We start from the raw sequence: 16,893 nt of genomic DNA, 5'->3' as shown, positions 1-16,893 counted from the left end.
TGAGTCTTGGATAACATAATCCCAAGACATCTGAAAATATCACTGTTCTTATTTTTCAGGTATTATTTTGAAAATTATCCCAAAGGATAAGGCTAGAAACTTGTGTTTCAGACACACAAATGAATCTGAAAGTCTCTGATTGTCTACTATGCCGTGAAGGTTAGTTGTGGTCCATTGGGATGAGCCCTCAAGGATTCAGAGGCTGAAGATAACTGTGCAACATGCTTCGGTCACTGCCAGGGAATTAGGAATTAGGAAAGATTGTCTTGTTCTGAAATGAACAACATGTACATATGGCTCGGCTAAGAAATTGGCTTGATTCAGTGATTTGCTAGTCATTTTTCTTTGTTTTAGAATATTTTATAAGCAATATCCCCTTTTCTACAATTATTAAATGAGAATAGAAATGTAGAAAAGTATATAAAAGTGGATCAGATTACATATATATCTTTTGAAAAATGAATACATAATTTTGAGAGAACTAGTATCATATATTATACAGTGTTTTTTCATTGTTTGTTTTTTTCTGTTCTTGTACTGCTCTCTCCAACATTTTTAGTAGCTTGTGTGGTTATACAATTTAACTTAGTTTGTTTTGTTACTTTTCAAAGCTCCTTTTACTTATCACTTAGATCAGTTTAGATTACTCATTTTAGATAAAGTCCTAGAAAGACAGGAGTTACAAAGTACATGAGATTTTAAGGTTTCCATACTTACTTCTTAATTATCTCAGTGCTAGTTGAGGACTGTAGAGGGTTGTCACCAATAAGAAGAGTGTCCACTTTCCATCATTAGTATTGGCCATCATTACTGTTATTCTTTGCCAAAGTGATTATTTTTCTTTTATTCTGCATTTTTATTGCTTCTGTTATGACCTGTCTATTCATGTGTTTGGTCCATTTCTGAGCAAGAGTTCATTGTTATGTCATTCCTTTTCATATGATTTTTAATACAAGGGTGCAGGTTTGAAGGAATAGGCCATTTTTATATATGTCACTCCTTTTTCATTCTATTTCTCACCTTTTAGGCAAATATTTGATGTCTCATAATAGATTATATGTACCTAAAATACTATTTTATGTAGCATATATTGAGATACTTCATGCACATTATTTTTATAATTATTTTCAGTTTCTTATGAAACCTTTAGTAATTTAATTTAATTTTTTTTAATGAACCAGCATACTGTTTTAGAATCTCAAGACAGAAGATGGTATTCTTCCCAAGTCTTTCCACTAAAGGAACATTTCTCTAAATCTGATTTAAGGCATGATGAATATTGTGATTTGAAATGGCATGTTCCTCTAGTTAGTAATAAGATTATTTGTTATTTCCAAGGAATGTTTTTAGAAGTATTGAAGAAATTTCATAGTAAGGTAACATTAATGTTTTTCTCCTAGTGTTCTTAGTACAGTTAATCCTCATTATTCACTGGTTCCATGTTTAGAAAGTAGTCTGTGTAGTAAAATTTATTTGTAACTCCAAAATTATTTATAACTCCATAGCACTGTTAAGGCCATTCAAAGAAGTGCAAGGAGTGGTGAAAAATTCTACCTAGGCACACATTCCCAGCAGAGATCAACAAGGCAATTCTCTACCTTCTTGTTCTGCTTTGTTAGAGTAAACAAATATCCTTTTTCATAGTCTCTATAGTGCCTTATTTTACACATTTTTGTCTTTTCATGGGTATGTGTGATTTTATTGTTGGCATACAAGCATAGTGTCGAAGTGCAGTCTAGTGTTTCTAAGCAGAAGAATGCCATGATGGTGCTTTACTGAGAAAATACAAGTGTTGGGTAAGCTTTTTTTCAGGCAAGAGTTCTACTGCTGTTGGTTTTGAGCTCAATGTCAATGAGTTAACAAAATGTATTAAGGTATGCTTAAACAGAAACACATAAAACAAGGTCATGAAATGATGAGTTGACAAACAAGTTGTGACTAGAAGCTCAGAGGAACCTGGCCCTGTATTTCACCTAAGAGCAATGATTCATTATTCACTAAATGAGCATTTGTAGATCATATGTACTGTGGATAATGAGAATTGCCTGTACAGTGTTTTGGATAAGTATTGTAGCCTTCAGAGATGTTATGATATAGAGACTCCATTTTTTCTTTTTATGAAAAGATAGGAACTCTGAGCCTGAATGCAAAATGTGTCCATAATGCTTTTAGACATCTTCTCCTCATACCTTTGGATTGAGTGAAGTTTGAGGAAATTTTACTTAGCTTTTTACTTTTCAGTTAAGAATTATTTTCTTAAAAATTTTCATCCCTTTATTTCATACTTTTATATATGTGTGTGTGTGTGTGTGTGTGTGTGTGTGTGTATTTAAAGGTCATTGTCTTTTATAGATTTACAGTTCCTACTAAACGTATGAGATAAAAAAATTTCTGATTTTATTCCCATAATATAACCACTATTATAATTTTGTTGGGATTTTCTTTCAGGATTATCTATTATTACATGATAAACATATTCCCAATATTATTATTGATTGACCTCTGTGACCATCATTGTTTTTAGCAGTATTAAATACCAGCCAGCTGAAAGGCACCATGTTATTTAAAATGTTATTTAAAGAAAACTGACAGCTAAAATTTCTTACAGCAGAGTACAGTACAGTTAACCATCAAATACAGTAGTAACAAGTATGAAAAGCATTGTGGTACATACAGACTATTTCAGTAACAATAATAAAAAGCATTATAATCTAGGACAAAGCTAGATACTTCTTGAATATTTTATACATGTCCCTCAATGGCCTATTTATTTGGGTTTGTTTTAATTATATCAGGATTTATAGTGAATTGTTCATTAATGTATGATAATAACCACTCAGAATTGCCTAGATGTTGAACTACCTAAGAATTTCAGAGGTGGCTCTTGTTAGATTTTTTCATCTTTGCAACAAAATATCTGACACTCACAAACTAAGAAAGAGGTTAATTTTAACTCAGTTTCAGAGGGTTCCGTTCATGGTCAGCTGGCCCCAAGGCAGAAATGGCATGGGAGAAAGGCCTGGAGAAGGAAAGCTGCTCAACCTATGATAACCAGAAAAGAGAAAGACAGGGAAGAGCCAGAGTGAGACACATCCCCAGTGACTTACCTCTTCCAATAGGGCCCCACCTCCTAACAGCATATTTAACTATGAACTTATCAGTGGATTAATCCACTGAAAAGTATAGAGCCCCCAAGATCCAATCACCTTCCAAAAGCCCTACCTGTGAATACGTGAGAAATTTGGAGAACATTTAGATGCAAACCATAACACGGCCTAATGCTCCTCCCTGATTGTTCAGTTATCAGTTCAGTTCAGAGGGGTGAAGAGAGAGTCAAGAGTGAGACTTGCTGTAGGTAGGAAAAGAAACCTTTATTTTTCCATGCTTTCTTTTGCTAGGATTCTGAAATAAATTTGTTTTACTAAAGGGTCTCATAAAAACAGTTTTTATATGAATTCTCACCAAACATTCTCTTTGTAAAGCAGCAAGACATTCCATGTGAACTTCTAAAATGTGTCACTTTAATGTCTGTAACCCTCATCAGTGTCACTTTAGTAATAATCTGTGCTGATCTCCCTTTTCTTTTCCATGTGATGTTTACAATTTATAGTACTCACAGCTTAATTATCTCTTGTATTTCCTCACTTTCCAAATTCTGTAAATTTGTTTAGAAATATTACTTTCTTTGCCCCTTCTTAAATTCTTCTTGAAGCCTTATCAGTAGACTTTTAATTTATTCTATATTCTTTAAAAATAACTTAAGGTATAGTTCTTTCTTAACTTTTTCCCACCTCGCTCATCTTTTGGTTTATTCTACTCTTGTTGTATACTTCCTTGTGTCTTATGCCTCCTTAAAATGTTTTTTCAAAACAATTTGTATTGTCAGTCCATATTTCTTTATGGCCACATTAGTCATCTAGCTGGATATTCTCAGCCAGGAGGAAAGGCATCCTAAGTTAATAAGTCTTCCTGCTGAAACAATTCCATTCCCAGGCTGGAAGCCAGTAATATGAGTCTGGCAAGACTCTGTAATGTAATGGGACAGCTTGGTAGGGAGCATAGTCTAGAACTAGCCTTTCCTTTCAAGGTCAAGCAAGCAAGCAAAGGAGGAAAGGATGTTTTTAACAAAGGTAAGATGAGGTCCTATTTACCAGGCAGAGGCAGTATGTGCAAATTATAGTTATATAGGGAGAATTGTATAGTAAAAGGGGCCTTACCTGAAAGCAGCATGTTGGCAGATAAGTTAACAAGAGCCAATAGCATAGGAAGAAATTCCCAAACAGCCTTTAAGGAATTCTCTTGACAAGTAGCCTAAAAAAAAAGTATACCCTCATCATCTGGCTGGGTGCAGGGGCCAAGCTCATTGCATGCAGAAGCTTAGTTCTAAGGAGACTCAAATACTAGGCAAGTAATTAAGGCAGGAACTGAGTCATAGGAACAAATCAGTTGTCAACCATGAGGTCAAGGTTCAGCTCACATTAAGACTGACTTTATAAGGGTAACGGGGGTCCCCAGAATGTTGGAAATCAAGAGGAGTCCTCCAGACCACAGAATAACTGAACTGCACAAAGCCATTCAGAATCATCAGCCCAGCAGGAATATGTGAACTATCCATTTATGCTGAACACTCTGTTAGGCACCAAGGATAAACCCATGAATGAAATAGAGTCCTTTTCTTCTGGGGCCCCCATTTCAGAGGGGGAAGATAGGCCATAATGAGTAAGCTAATGAATAAACAAATATATAATGTGAAACAAATAGATAATGCTGGGTATTAAGTGGTAATACTGTACTTGCTAGGTTGAAAAATAAAAATGAAAGGGGGCTTGAGGATGCATGAAGTTTGTTATCTCTGAGAGATTTGTTCAAGCAGACTCCTGATAGTTTACCTTGCAGAAGTGTCACAGCTGTTACATGATTTGAACTTGAAGTTTGTGGTCATGACATGAATACCAGCCTTGAGACAGTCTCCCCAGCATTTACTCCCATTGGGAGCTTCCCTCCTTTCCCTTGTCTTTATTTTACTGTTTCTTTGCCAGATTCTCCTAAGCAATATGGCATTATGGCTTACTTCTTAACAGACTTTTAGAGATAAAGAAAAAAGGTTTGTCTATTTGAATAGTTGATGCTGCAACTTTACCCTAATTTGGATGGCATCTCTCTTGCAATTAGAGGACCTTTCTGAGCATTCCTGGATATTTTATCTGCATATCCAGCACCCTCTCCTGAGGATGCTCTTTTACCACCTTTGAGGTCTTATGAAATGGAGCACATCCAACATACATATTAGCATTCCCAAGGGCCAGCTGGCACAAATCCAAGTTAATTATTTTTCTTCAGCTTATCTGTTCTTTCATTAATCGTTGTCTGTAAGCATTCTTGACACATCCCTTTTTTGCAATTAGAACTCAGTAAAGTCTTTTTGAGCAAACATTTAGGTATCTGCTCTAATACTCAGAGGTCTTAGGATCATAAACAGTGAATAGATAATCCTCTTGGAGCTTTAACCCTTGACATTCTAGATTTTGCTTGCTTGTTCATCTTAAGCAGTGCATTTCTCTCAGAGAAGAAAGTGACTTAGAAAATTTAGTATGTCATTATGACCCAAGACTGTTGGAATTTAGGTAGCAGGTAGGAGAAGAAATGCCCACTGTATAGTGTACTTAGGTTATGATTTCTGATATTTGTCTGTGTTTTATGACTTATGATCAGGTTTTAGAAGTGGAGCTAATTCTCCATTAAGCCAAACCACCAGATAGTTTATTCAAATGCCACCCTTGGTAGCCAAATTCTAAAGAAAATAGGTATTTTATATTCAGATGAGAAGAATAAAAATATGATAACTAAAAAATATAGAAGTAAAGAAACATGAAGAAAAGCTCATACTGAAGGAACACATTCTGTGATTCAGTTCTTCCATACAGGTACAATCTTAAGAGGGCTACCCATTGACAGTTGCACCATTTATCAAATGGTGCATAATACTGGGGACAGAAATTAATGCCCCACCATCATCCTAGATTTGCTTTGTATGCTCTAGTTGACACAACTTGGTGCTGTATCCAGCCAGCAGTCAGCAAATATTTCGGGATCGCCAACTGTTTGTCAAGTCTAGGCTAACCAAGAAAGCATTGAATCATCCAGTATTTAATGTTGTCAGTTCTAGCAGAGCTATCCTCATTCATTCATTCACTTTTATTGTATTCATCTCTTTATAATTGAGGAAGCCAGGTGTGGTCTACTCTTCAATCTGTTTAAAGCTCAGTAAAGATCAAAGTATCTTTTATACTCAAGGGTGAGTGCTAAGGTCTGTGTTCACAAGAATCATCTGTGGAGCCTTATTACTCAAAATGTGAGCTATGGGACAGTTCGTGTTCATCTCAGCTTGAGAGGAATGCAAATTTCTCTAGAAACTGCAGATTCTGAGAGTTTTCTCAAGAACCTCAGGTGTTTCCTACACATGTAAGAGTTTGTGAAACCTTGGTCTCTGGCCATGTAGGCAAATTATATTCTGCAGCCAAATTTGCCTGTTTTTGTAAGTAGAGTTTCCTTGGAACATAGATTTGTTCACTAATTTTCTTGTGAATTGAGCATATGTGACTGAGATCTCCTTTCCCCACCATCATCTAGAGTAGTAGTGCCCAAAGTGTGGTATTGACTGATGCCAATGTGTTACCCACTGCCAGTCCATGAGTAGTTTGTTTTAGATTTATGATAAGTACAGAGACTGAAGATAAGCATTTAGAGACTTTTATTGTAAATTGCCATTACCATGCTATACAAATGGAAGATCAAGTTTTTAATAATACATATTACTATATTTTATGAGTATCAGTTAGTGACTATTAGGGAATGTTTAAAAAATTGATCCTTCACGAATTATGTGAGAAGCCCTCCTCTGTGAGCATAGACAAGTGATACGCTTGTAAGGGACAGTGTTATAAGTGAATCTGATTAAACATCTTCATGCTGAAATGAACTTTATTATGGCCTGTGATAATCATCTTTCCTGTTGTTCTTTGCCCATTAGGCTTTCTCCTGACTCCTTCTCTTGTCTCTTTTTAAGTGCTCTTCCCATTTCCTGCTGTCTCTGTGAGGACATCAAACTTGACATCATCTTTCTATACATGCCCCCTTGGGCACTCCCCCACACTAAGGCTGGTCTTCTGTCAGAAGCCTGTCAGACTCTACAGAGGTTCCCCTTGGAAAGGATCATCTATGGACAATGTGCCCCAGGAGGCTGTATTCCCAAACACCTTGGGAAAGCCTGTGTGAGATCCAGCAGCAAAGCTGCATAATGTAGCCTCGCTTGTCAGGGATCTCAGCTCCTACAACCCAGCTTTCATGTGACACATGGGGTCCCAGAAGTGTGGCTGATTCAGCAGCATTGCCTGGAATCCTGTTATGCTCATCCTCAGGTCCTCCAGGTGACTCTTACACTTGCTTAGATTTGAGAAGGAAGATGAGGTGTTTCAGCTCCCTCCCAAATGTAAGCCAACTCATTCTTCCTCCACTTAAGTCAGAGTTCACTTTCTGTAACTGTTGGTCCAGCAACAGCTGCTGAATGCACTAGTGAGTCCCGTTCTTGCCAAACAATTGGCGCCACCTGTGCTCTCCTTGCACTACCTTGTGCTCAGGGCTCAACTCTTTTAACACATTTCCATTCCTTATATACTCCCAATACCCCTCTGTATTTTAAAATTTTCATTTTCACCTGTTTCTGTGTCAGAATCTTTCCCTGAAACTCAACAGACATTATCAGTTCTCAAGTGACTTTTCTGCCCAAATGAGAACTAAGGATAATATTCTAGTTAATCATCAATTGGGTTTATAAAGGCATTTTTTGATCAGCTCCCTCAGGGAGAACTTCTATTTTCCTTGTCTCTGAAGGTAGACTGCAACAACAAGTTGTGTAATTTTCAAGTGACTTTCTATAAACTTTATAAAATTATCTCATCTTGAGCTCAGTCACTGAAGTAGATCTAATTCATTTTTGTCTCCATTAAGTTAACATCAACTGCTTCTTTTCACAAGAGATTTCTTTATTTTTATTGTTCTTTGTGCATTAATCTCTCCCAGTGCTTTTCTTCTTCCCTCTTGATTTGTAAGTGTTTTGCTGTGATTTACTCTCTAATCTCTTCTTCTTACAGAGTACAACCTTCACTTGTTATCTGACTTCTTCGTGATATTTAGGGAAAGGGAAATGATCAGGTCTTTTAGTGTATAAGAAATGTCATGATAATAGAGAGTTTTAAGATGGAGATATTGAATCAACTTTTATGTTTGGTCAGGAAAATTGATTCATAGCACTGTGACATAAAGTCTGCTCAGTTTTCCTTTGGTAAGTGGTAGGAATACAAAAAATCACTTTTTTTTTTTTTAACAATTTAATGTTTCTTTACCTTGATGGTATTTGTAGCCACACTTCTCTTATAGGTTGTTCTAAAAAATTGACATGAAACATTCTCTAGTTGCTAGACAAATATGTTCTTGTCACCTTTTGTGTAAATGCTTAGCTTTTCTTTCCTGTGTTCAGTATCAAAATGAGACCTCAGTGCTGTTTTTTCCACTTTCAGCATTGTTTCATGTGTTCATGTCTCTCTGCAGTGGACCAAAGAAGAACCAGGCTGTGACCTGCCTTTCATTCCTGCTTGTAATCCCTGTTCTTTGCTAGTTCACAGTAGCCACCTGCACAGTGGAGTAGTGGAGCTCAAAACATAGTTTCATAAAGCAAAATATTTTTATAACCAATATTAGCTTTGAAAATTCCTTAAGGTATTGATCAATTGAAGTTTCAGTAGTGTGGTGAGCTGCTACCTTCTCATGGGTATGTAGAGCCCATCCCTTTCCACTACTCTCACGAGTTTCTGCACTTTGACAGGACATGGGTCACCCACTCTATTTTACTCCTTAAATTTGGCTCTTTCTTACTTATTGTCTCTGTGTCTATGTAGTTGGAGTCACATAAATATGTCATGTGACTTTGGTATAAGAGATGAAACTAAATAACATACTAATGAAAGTATGGGGAGGGCCAGGAAATCATTGCATGTATTCAGAGGTTAGTTGAATTCTCACTAAGCCAGTTCCTGGCCATATGATCTTAGACAAATTGAATAACCTCTCTGTACCTCATTTATTTGATCTGCTAAATAACGTTAACAACTTAAAGTATTCAATGAAGTAACACATAATGTTCTCAGCAGTGTTCTGTACTTTATAGTCCCTCCATGACAGCAGTGGAAGTGGTGGCTGTTTTCAGGAAAAGAAGTGTTGTGGACATTTATATCAAGGGGGTAGTTAAGTGGCCTCTCCTACAGTCTTGGCACTGTATATATAATCGAGTTAATAAGAAAAGAATCTCTCAGGCTGGGCTGCCTAGGTTTTAACTCCTTGGCCTTGGACAGCTTAGTTAATCTGTTTGTGCCTCAGTTTCTTCACTTGTAAAATTGCGATGGTAACAGTTCTTACAATAAAGTTTGTGTTGATTAATAAGTAAGTTAATATTTGCGGAACCTTTATGATAGTTCCTGGCATTATAGTACCTATATAAGTGTCAGTTGATATTATTTTCATTTTATTCTTTTACTTTGCTATAGTTAATTTCTTTTATTCAACAACTTAATTAATCTGTGCCGTATTTCTACCATTCTGGGATGTGGGAGTGGGATGTCATGAGCAAAGCAGGAACCATCTGTACTAGGCAGTGTCCCCAAAATGTAAGCACACAGCACAAGGAGGACGTGCATGTATCTGTAGGTTTCAGAATTGTAACATCTATTTGGGGGACATTACAAGTAGTTATTCTGAATCTCAAGGTAACAAATGATAAGAAAATGCTCATAGATTTTCATAAAACTCAAATCCAAGATGGAATCAACTATCTCTGGTTTTGCTAAGTATGGAATCATAAATACCTCTGGTTGAAAATATCCTTCACTTTTAGTTTTCACTGTGGTAACTTCCCTTGTTGTGGTCCATGGACGTGTTGATGATGTCTCAGCTTAATGAGTAGCCTAGCTTGGGAGGTGTGCAATTAGGACATCGTGAGGCAGATCTGGTCTCTGTCTTCTGTGAATGTGAGCTAGACTCTTGACTTCTCAGAGTCAACATATAAAATTGTTAAAATTATATTTATAAATTAGATACACATCAATTGAGTGCTGTTGAAATTTTCTTAAGCAGATAGACAAGGAGAAAGAGAATATTCAAGTTGTTTTTAAGAGATTATTTCTCTATTGTGACACATTGAAGTTATTGTTCCAGGCTGTATTTTAGGTTTATAACTATAGATTTTCAAAAGAAAAAAATTGATTATGAAATAGAGGGAGGGGAGAGGTCCTTGGCAAAGATGTATGTCAAAGTCATTTTATCATAGTTGGTGGCAGAACCTCAGTACTTCATAGTCAGCAAATCATGTGACTTAAAGGTTTAGGACTACAGGTATATCTTTTCATTGAAAATATGCAATAGGACAAATTGCAGTGGGTGGGCTAGTTTCAGGGTCCTTAGAATTGTGTAGCTCCAGGGCTGGAGATTTAGCTCAGTGGTTCAGCCGCCTGCCTCGCAAGCGCAAGTTCCTGAGTTTGATCCCCGGTACCAAACAAAAAAAAAGAGTAGAATTGTGTAGCTCCTGCTTGTCCTCAGAGGCTGTCACCCTGACCTGTTTGTTGGGGTGCACCCTCTGGATTGTGGCACATTCACCTTGAATCGAAGTTCTAACCAGCACACCTCTACACATTATTCCTGGAGGAGAAACTCCAGGAGCTTGTTGCAATAAGAGGAAAGTATTCAGTATTCTTAGAGGAGGAAAAATTTAAAAAAACCTTTTTCATTGGTGAGTCCTTAATGTCTTATTTTAGTTAGGGTTTATATCATTTTCACTCTTCCTGTTTTGCTAATACATAGTAGAATTAACTAAATCCTCTTACCACATAAGGACTTGCTAGCTTGTGACTTGGGAGCTGAGAGTAGTATGCTGGGTGACTTTTGTTACATTCTGTTCCTCTCATATACCATTTACTTATGGGGTACTAATATAAGAGGTGTGATCATGAGATTTTAATATTGGCCTTTTATTCATTGCTGGCCAATATCTGTTTTTTCCTCTCATCTTTTCAGAGCAGGAAATGAGGCTTGGAGCCAGCAAGCCAAGTCTTATTGGTGTCATGAGTGAGCTGTTTGGAAGGTGGGAAAGGCAGAGGGAGGCTGGTTATGTTTGGGTTTGGGAGACTATTGTGTTCATTGCTAGAAAGCAGTGAACTCATAAGCCATACCCTGTGTCTCTTCTTTGTAAATCTGGAATATGGCTTATCTATGGGAAGAATTCTCTGGAGTAGAAAAGACGCATAAGAATTACAAATGACCTGGACACATGTATGGCATTAAACACAAAACAAAATTCAAACAAAATAAACTTTCACGAAGATACATTAAAGAAAGGCCGCATTCAGCCAGTAAAGTATGTGTTTAAATCTAATTTTAAGTGAAGCGTCTTTTAAAAACTATTTTAAAACTTTATATGCAGCAGTATTTTAGAATTGTGTAAGACCTTCTAAATATGAAAGAAATCAGTTTCATAAGGCAAGTTAAATTTGAACAAATATAGGAAGACTTGGCGTGGTCTCCTGAATGGGGGCCAAGTCCTTCATAGTCACCAGTCAAACCAAGTCTTGTCTCATCTCTGTCAGCTACTTGGTATCACTACAGAAGTCTGAGAAATCAGACCAGGAAGAATTTAGAAAATAAGCTTCATTTGGGGGCTTTTTAACAGTACCATTCAACGCTTCATTATGTAGAAATATAAATTCTGGAAGATTTAATCTGTACTTTTCCTAAGTCTGACACACTTCTATGGGAAGGGTGTTGCAAGAACTCATTGACCATAGGAAGTTGATGCTGACTATGTGCCCATTTTCCATTACCGAGGACTCCATCAGTGCCCTCTTTGAAGGCCAGGCTTAGACAAGAGACTTCCAGAGGTAGTTGTGGCTGATAAATGTTTGCTGCATTTACTTAGGGCAAATGATTTCAATTAAACATTTCAAATTCACATCTTTATCACTGTGCTTGGTAAGCCTTGAGGAGGGCAAGACTGGCGATGGTGATACTTAAAAATTATCTGTGCACAGCAGTCCATGTCTCTCCCAATCAGAGTCTTGTTTTAAATGAAGCTGGGTCAGCACTTAAAACTCATCCTAAAACACAGTGTGCAATTTCAGTTCTTATAGACTTTACACTGTGAAGTTAAAAGACTCTCAATGATTGCCTTGGAGCTTGGTACAGAAGGCATTATTTTTTAAAAAGCAATCTATAAAGCATCTTAACATTCATTGTTTTGGGGATTACAAATTGATTTCTATTAATTCTTTTTTTTGAAAATCACAAATTTCAGAATTATTTATGTTATTTGTTTTATTTCCTAAAGAATTCAGTTCAGTAATTTAATATAGTATCATTATAGAGGATTTGGAATACAGAAAAGCACACTGAATAAAATAAAATCACTTATAATTCCTTAATTCAGATATAATTATTAAAATTTGATCTCTGCTTCCAGTGTTTTCTTCTTAGTTCTGTTTAAACACATATGTATTTTGTGTTAAAATTCGGATTCTACTGTTTTTTCCATTTAGCAATATATCAAAATCATTAAATATTTTTCTGCACCAAGAATTTTAGTAGCCATTTTACATGCTATTATATGGATTATATCCTTGTGTTGTTAGTCATTTTTCCATGACTGGCTTCCTGTTACCATAGTGTAATTATCTTTGGTACTCTGTGTAGCATATGCTCATAAGTAGAAGTGAAAATATGTTATCTTTGTTTTCCTCTTTGGAGACATAGAATTATCTTAAATGTTCCCCTTTTAGCCATGAACCTATAAGTTGGAAGAATTTACACCCCCCACCAAAATGGTCTTCTGGTGACCATTTAGTTAATTGAAGTTAGTTGGTTTCTTTGATTCCCTGAACAGAGCATTTTGCAAAATTATCCCAAATGTTAAGTAAAAACTATTAACAAATAGATACTTGGACATTTGCAGAAATCTTAAGAGGATTGGTGTATAGTGCGATAAATCTGAGTATAATAGTGACAGCTGGGTAGAAAGAAATTATTATCTAAAAGGATAGTTCATTAGAAGACAACCCAGTAACGTAATTTGTGATAAAATATGGAAGTCACATGATGAAAATCTAATATATCTTATAATAAATTTGTGGCTCTCAGACTTTTGAATTTGGAGTTAAAGAAGACACTTTGTGGTTGCTCAAATCCAGCAAAAATGGAAACATGATCTTTTTAAAAATTATTTTTTAAACATATAAGTCAATAGTAAAATTTGTACATTGAAATTTTTTAGACCTTACCATAATGAAGCTGAGCGTGGTGGTGTACGTCTATAATCCCAGTACTTGGGAGGCTGAGGCAGGAAAATCACCAAGAGTTCAAGGCCAGCCTGGGCTACATAGTAAGCTCAAGGCCAGCCTGAACTGCATAATGAGACCTTGTCTCAAAAAATAAACAAAGAAACAAACAAAAGAAAGGGTTGCATAATAGCTTTCATTCGGTGGTGGCACATTTATTTCCCATAGTGGCCCCATCCATCGGTGTGGCTGAGGGCTTCCAGTTTCCCTGAGTACTCTGGCCAAATGTCATTTGAATACTATCTTAGTAATATACCAGTACTGTAATTTTTAATAATTATTGCTCAAGTAATTCTTGCTTATTGTAGAAAATACACAAAAGCAAAGAAGCAGAAATGAAAATCCCTCTGATCCTGACACTGCTGGTAATATGCTATATCTTCACCGAGTTTTCATTTTTGCAGCACTTTTGTAGCTTCTTTCCTAGGTCAGTGTGGTGTCCTGTCTTTGCAGCCTGCCACCATCCCAGATGGGGGAGTGGGCAATTTCAGATCTGCAAAGCCATACTCAGAGAGCAGCAGCACGCTTTCTGTTGCATTTGGCTTGAGGGATGTGGCCAGGGTAAGTGGCCTGGCAAGTTTGAGCCCAGCGTGGGCAGCATAGCAAGACCCTGTGTCTCAAAATAAAAAATAAAAAGGGATAAGGATGCAATTCAAGACGCTGAGTTTGATCCCCAGGAGGTGGGTGGGGGTTGGAAAGAAGACCTCTGCTGATAGCCAGTCACCTTCATGAAATTATGGGCCATGTCTACACTATATTGGCACATAGTACATGCTGATAATATATTTTTGAACAAATAAATAAATAACTCCAGGGTAAAGTCTTAGATAAAAAGACCAGGCCACAGTTGGGTCTTTGACTTCATTCTTGGTTAAACTATACCTGCCTCACCCCTGTCTTCTGAAATCTGTCATTACCAGCATATTTTCATTTCACTCATTTGTAGCCCTTGATTGGCTATATTGTAGTTATTTCCACTCTCATCTGTTTCCCCCAATAAATGTTCTTGAAGACATATCTTAGATTTTTCAGAGTACTTAGTTCAATGTTAGATCATCTAGTAAGGTAGTTAAGGACCTGAGCCAGCTTATATGTCAGCCTGGGTTAGAATTTCAGCTCTGCCCCCTCTTACATGGTGACTTTGGCCAGTAAGTATATTCGTCTATGACATTTTTTTCTTTGACAGCAAAATGAGAATAGTAATAGAAACAACTTTTCATCATTGTTCTGAGTTTTAAATAACATCATGAGACTTGAAAATCCCTTACCAAATTACATGATTAGCTACTATTCTTTCCCAGTAACTTGGTTATTATCTTACGCTCATGTGGTACTCATCGAATAGATATTTGTTGAGTGAGTAAGCATTTTATAATTTTCAAATAACCCCTATCAAGAACATTCTACCCTATAATTTATTTGTGGTAAAACTGCAGGTTGAATTTCCAAGGACATTATCCTTTTTCTAAAACCCTATTTGAAAAATCTATCATCTTGGGCCTTTCCATTTCATTTTTTCCCCATGCTCAAGGAAGGCAGTGGAGCTGTATTTTTGTCCTTTTACCTATCAGTCACTCTCTGAAGCTTCAGCAGATATGATGTGTGCTTTTACCAGTCCTTTGCACTTGGGAAGAAATTGTGAGAAACTAAATGACTTCTTATTCCTCAGTTCTTAAGAAAAAATATATCAGAGTTACTATTTTTATGTATAAGATACTGCCTAATAGAGTAAAAACCTGTGTAATAAGGGTAATTATTACATAGTTAAGTGTACTTATGTTATCCTGCAGAGGCAAGAAGAAAAAAACAAAGTTGTGGAGAACATTTAGAAATTTTACAGATGACTTTGTAGGCCAGAGGTCATTAATGAGTAACAAATGTCTTGGTTTTTGAATGTGTATCATTGTGGAAGTTCTTTTTCTCAATTCTTTAAAACAAATTAAATATTCATGCTTGTCAGAATCCTGACTGGTTTCTAAATGTTCTCATGGACTAGATTTAATATTTCTCCCTCCAGGAAAAGATAGTTAGGAACATCTCTTAGAAAGGAGACATTCTGCTGCCTCCCTTTCTAAGCAGTAAAGCTTGTTACATCTTTGTATCCTGGAAGGCTGGTCGTGTAATATTTCTTAAGTACTGTCTATTGTTTCCTGGTTGTGATCAGTTCATTTCATTATCATACTTGCTTACATTGTACCCAGGCAGTTGTTGTTCACCGAAACTGCAGCACTTCTTCCTGGAGATCAGAGTACTTAATCTAAAAAGAAAAACAAGACCCAGGTTTTGCCACATAGAAATCAATAGCAACAAACTTCAGTGCCATTTCATCTTGCTAGATGCCATCTTGATAGTGTGACCGTTTTTCCATGTTAGTAATGGCAGAACATCAGATTATACTTCCCTCAAGAGAGGGGGAAATAAATTGGATTTATTTTTACTGCCTTAAAAGCTACGAAGCCAGTTAGATACATGGAGACAGTAAGCCATGATCAAATCAATGTTCTAGAAATTCTTGTCATTTACCTGATATGTTAATACCCATTTTATGAAGTCAATCTTTTTTAAATGGATGTTAAAAAGTAACCAGCATAAATTCATCTTTTAAGAGTAAATAAGCAGAGATACAGCCTAAGGGCCGTGTGTGTGTTATTAAGTGCTAGTTGCCCAGAAATTAACTGGGGATTCATAAGGCTCAGTTCTTGCTCTTCTTCCAACTGTAATTAGCCAATAATATTAGATCATTGTTTCTCAAAATTCAATATATTCAGGAACTACCTGGAGGCCTGGCACAATGCAGATTTGTGGGTGCCACTCTAGATAATCTTAGTAGTGCTAAGAAGACAAAGTAAGATGCCACTGAGTATACTAGTTAGAGTCCCACACTCTACCAAGACAGTATTAAATGTGCAAGGATTTTTATTAGGTAAGATGTCATTAATGAAAGTAAGAAAGGAGCTGGGAGGAGCTGGCCTAGCCACCAAACTGCTGTGGATGTGACCCTGAATGAAAGAGGGCAGGAGGAAGGTATGAAAAAGTGTCCTAAACTCACGTGTGGGCTGAGAACGGTTTGGTGAACTGTCAAAGTCCGTGAGCCAGAAGAGAGGTGCACGTCTCCCAGTAATGGACCCACACTTACGTGCCTATATGCCTAGCCATTGTCAGGGGGCAGCCAAAAGGGAACATGGCCCAGGCCCAGGACAGTTAGTTTTGCTGCCTGTAGCTCAGGGCTGGGGTATGCTCTTAGCCTGTAGATGGTAGCTAGACAGGGCTTCTCTAAGGTGGTAACGTGTAAGTTGAGAACTGGTGATTTTTAGGACTAAACTTAGGTGTCCTGAGGCCAAGTTAAAAGAAGAAGAAGGATTGAAGTGCAAAGGCTGGAAGGCAGGTGTCAGGGCAGAGTGAGAGGAACCAAGGAAGGTGAGCAGCAAGCAAAGCCCAGCTCAGGAGGGTCATATGGGCCACA

At 36.9% G+C, this 16,893-nt stretch overlaps 1 protein-coding gene and 1 long non-coding RNA gene across 4 annotated transcripts in view; both read left to right on the top strand.

Moving 5' to 3' along the window:
- Nucleotides 1-16,893, top strand: part of Suclg2 (succinate-CoA ligase GDP-forming subunit beta) — a 373,391-nt gene that overhangs the window by 176,282 nt on the left and 180,216 nt on the right. The window lies entirely within an intron of this gene.
- The window catches only part of LOC147826354 (uncharacterized), a 45,133-nt gene that overhangs the window by 6,079 nt on the left and 22,161 nt on the right, over nt 1-16,893 (top strand). Inside the window, exon 2 of the long non-coding RNA XR_015439493.1 lies at nt 60-16,893. This exon is cut by the window's right edge and continues 22,161 nt beyond it. This is a non-coding gene — a long non-coding RNA (uncharacterized LOC147826354). The remainder of the gene's footprint in view (nt 1-59) is intronic.

This window comes from Heterocephalus glaber, unplaced genomic scaffold, assembly GCF_053883595.1.
Source record: "Heterocephalus glaber isolate CG9 unplaced genomic scaffold, H.glaber_assembly_v1.0 deba00001472, whole genome shotgun sequence".
Taxonomy (NCBI): domain Eukaryota; kingdom Metazoa; phylum Chordata; class Mammalia; order Rodentia; family Bathyergidae; genus Heterocephalus; species Heterocephalus glaber.
Note: the sequence above shows the minus strand (reverse complement) of the source record. Positions and strands in the feature narration are given on the sequence as shown.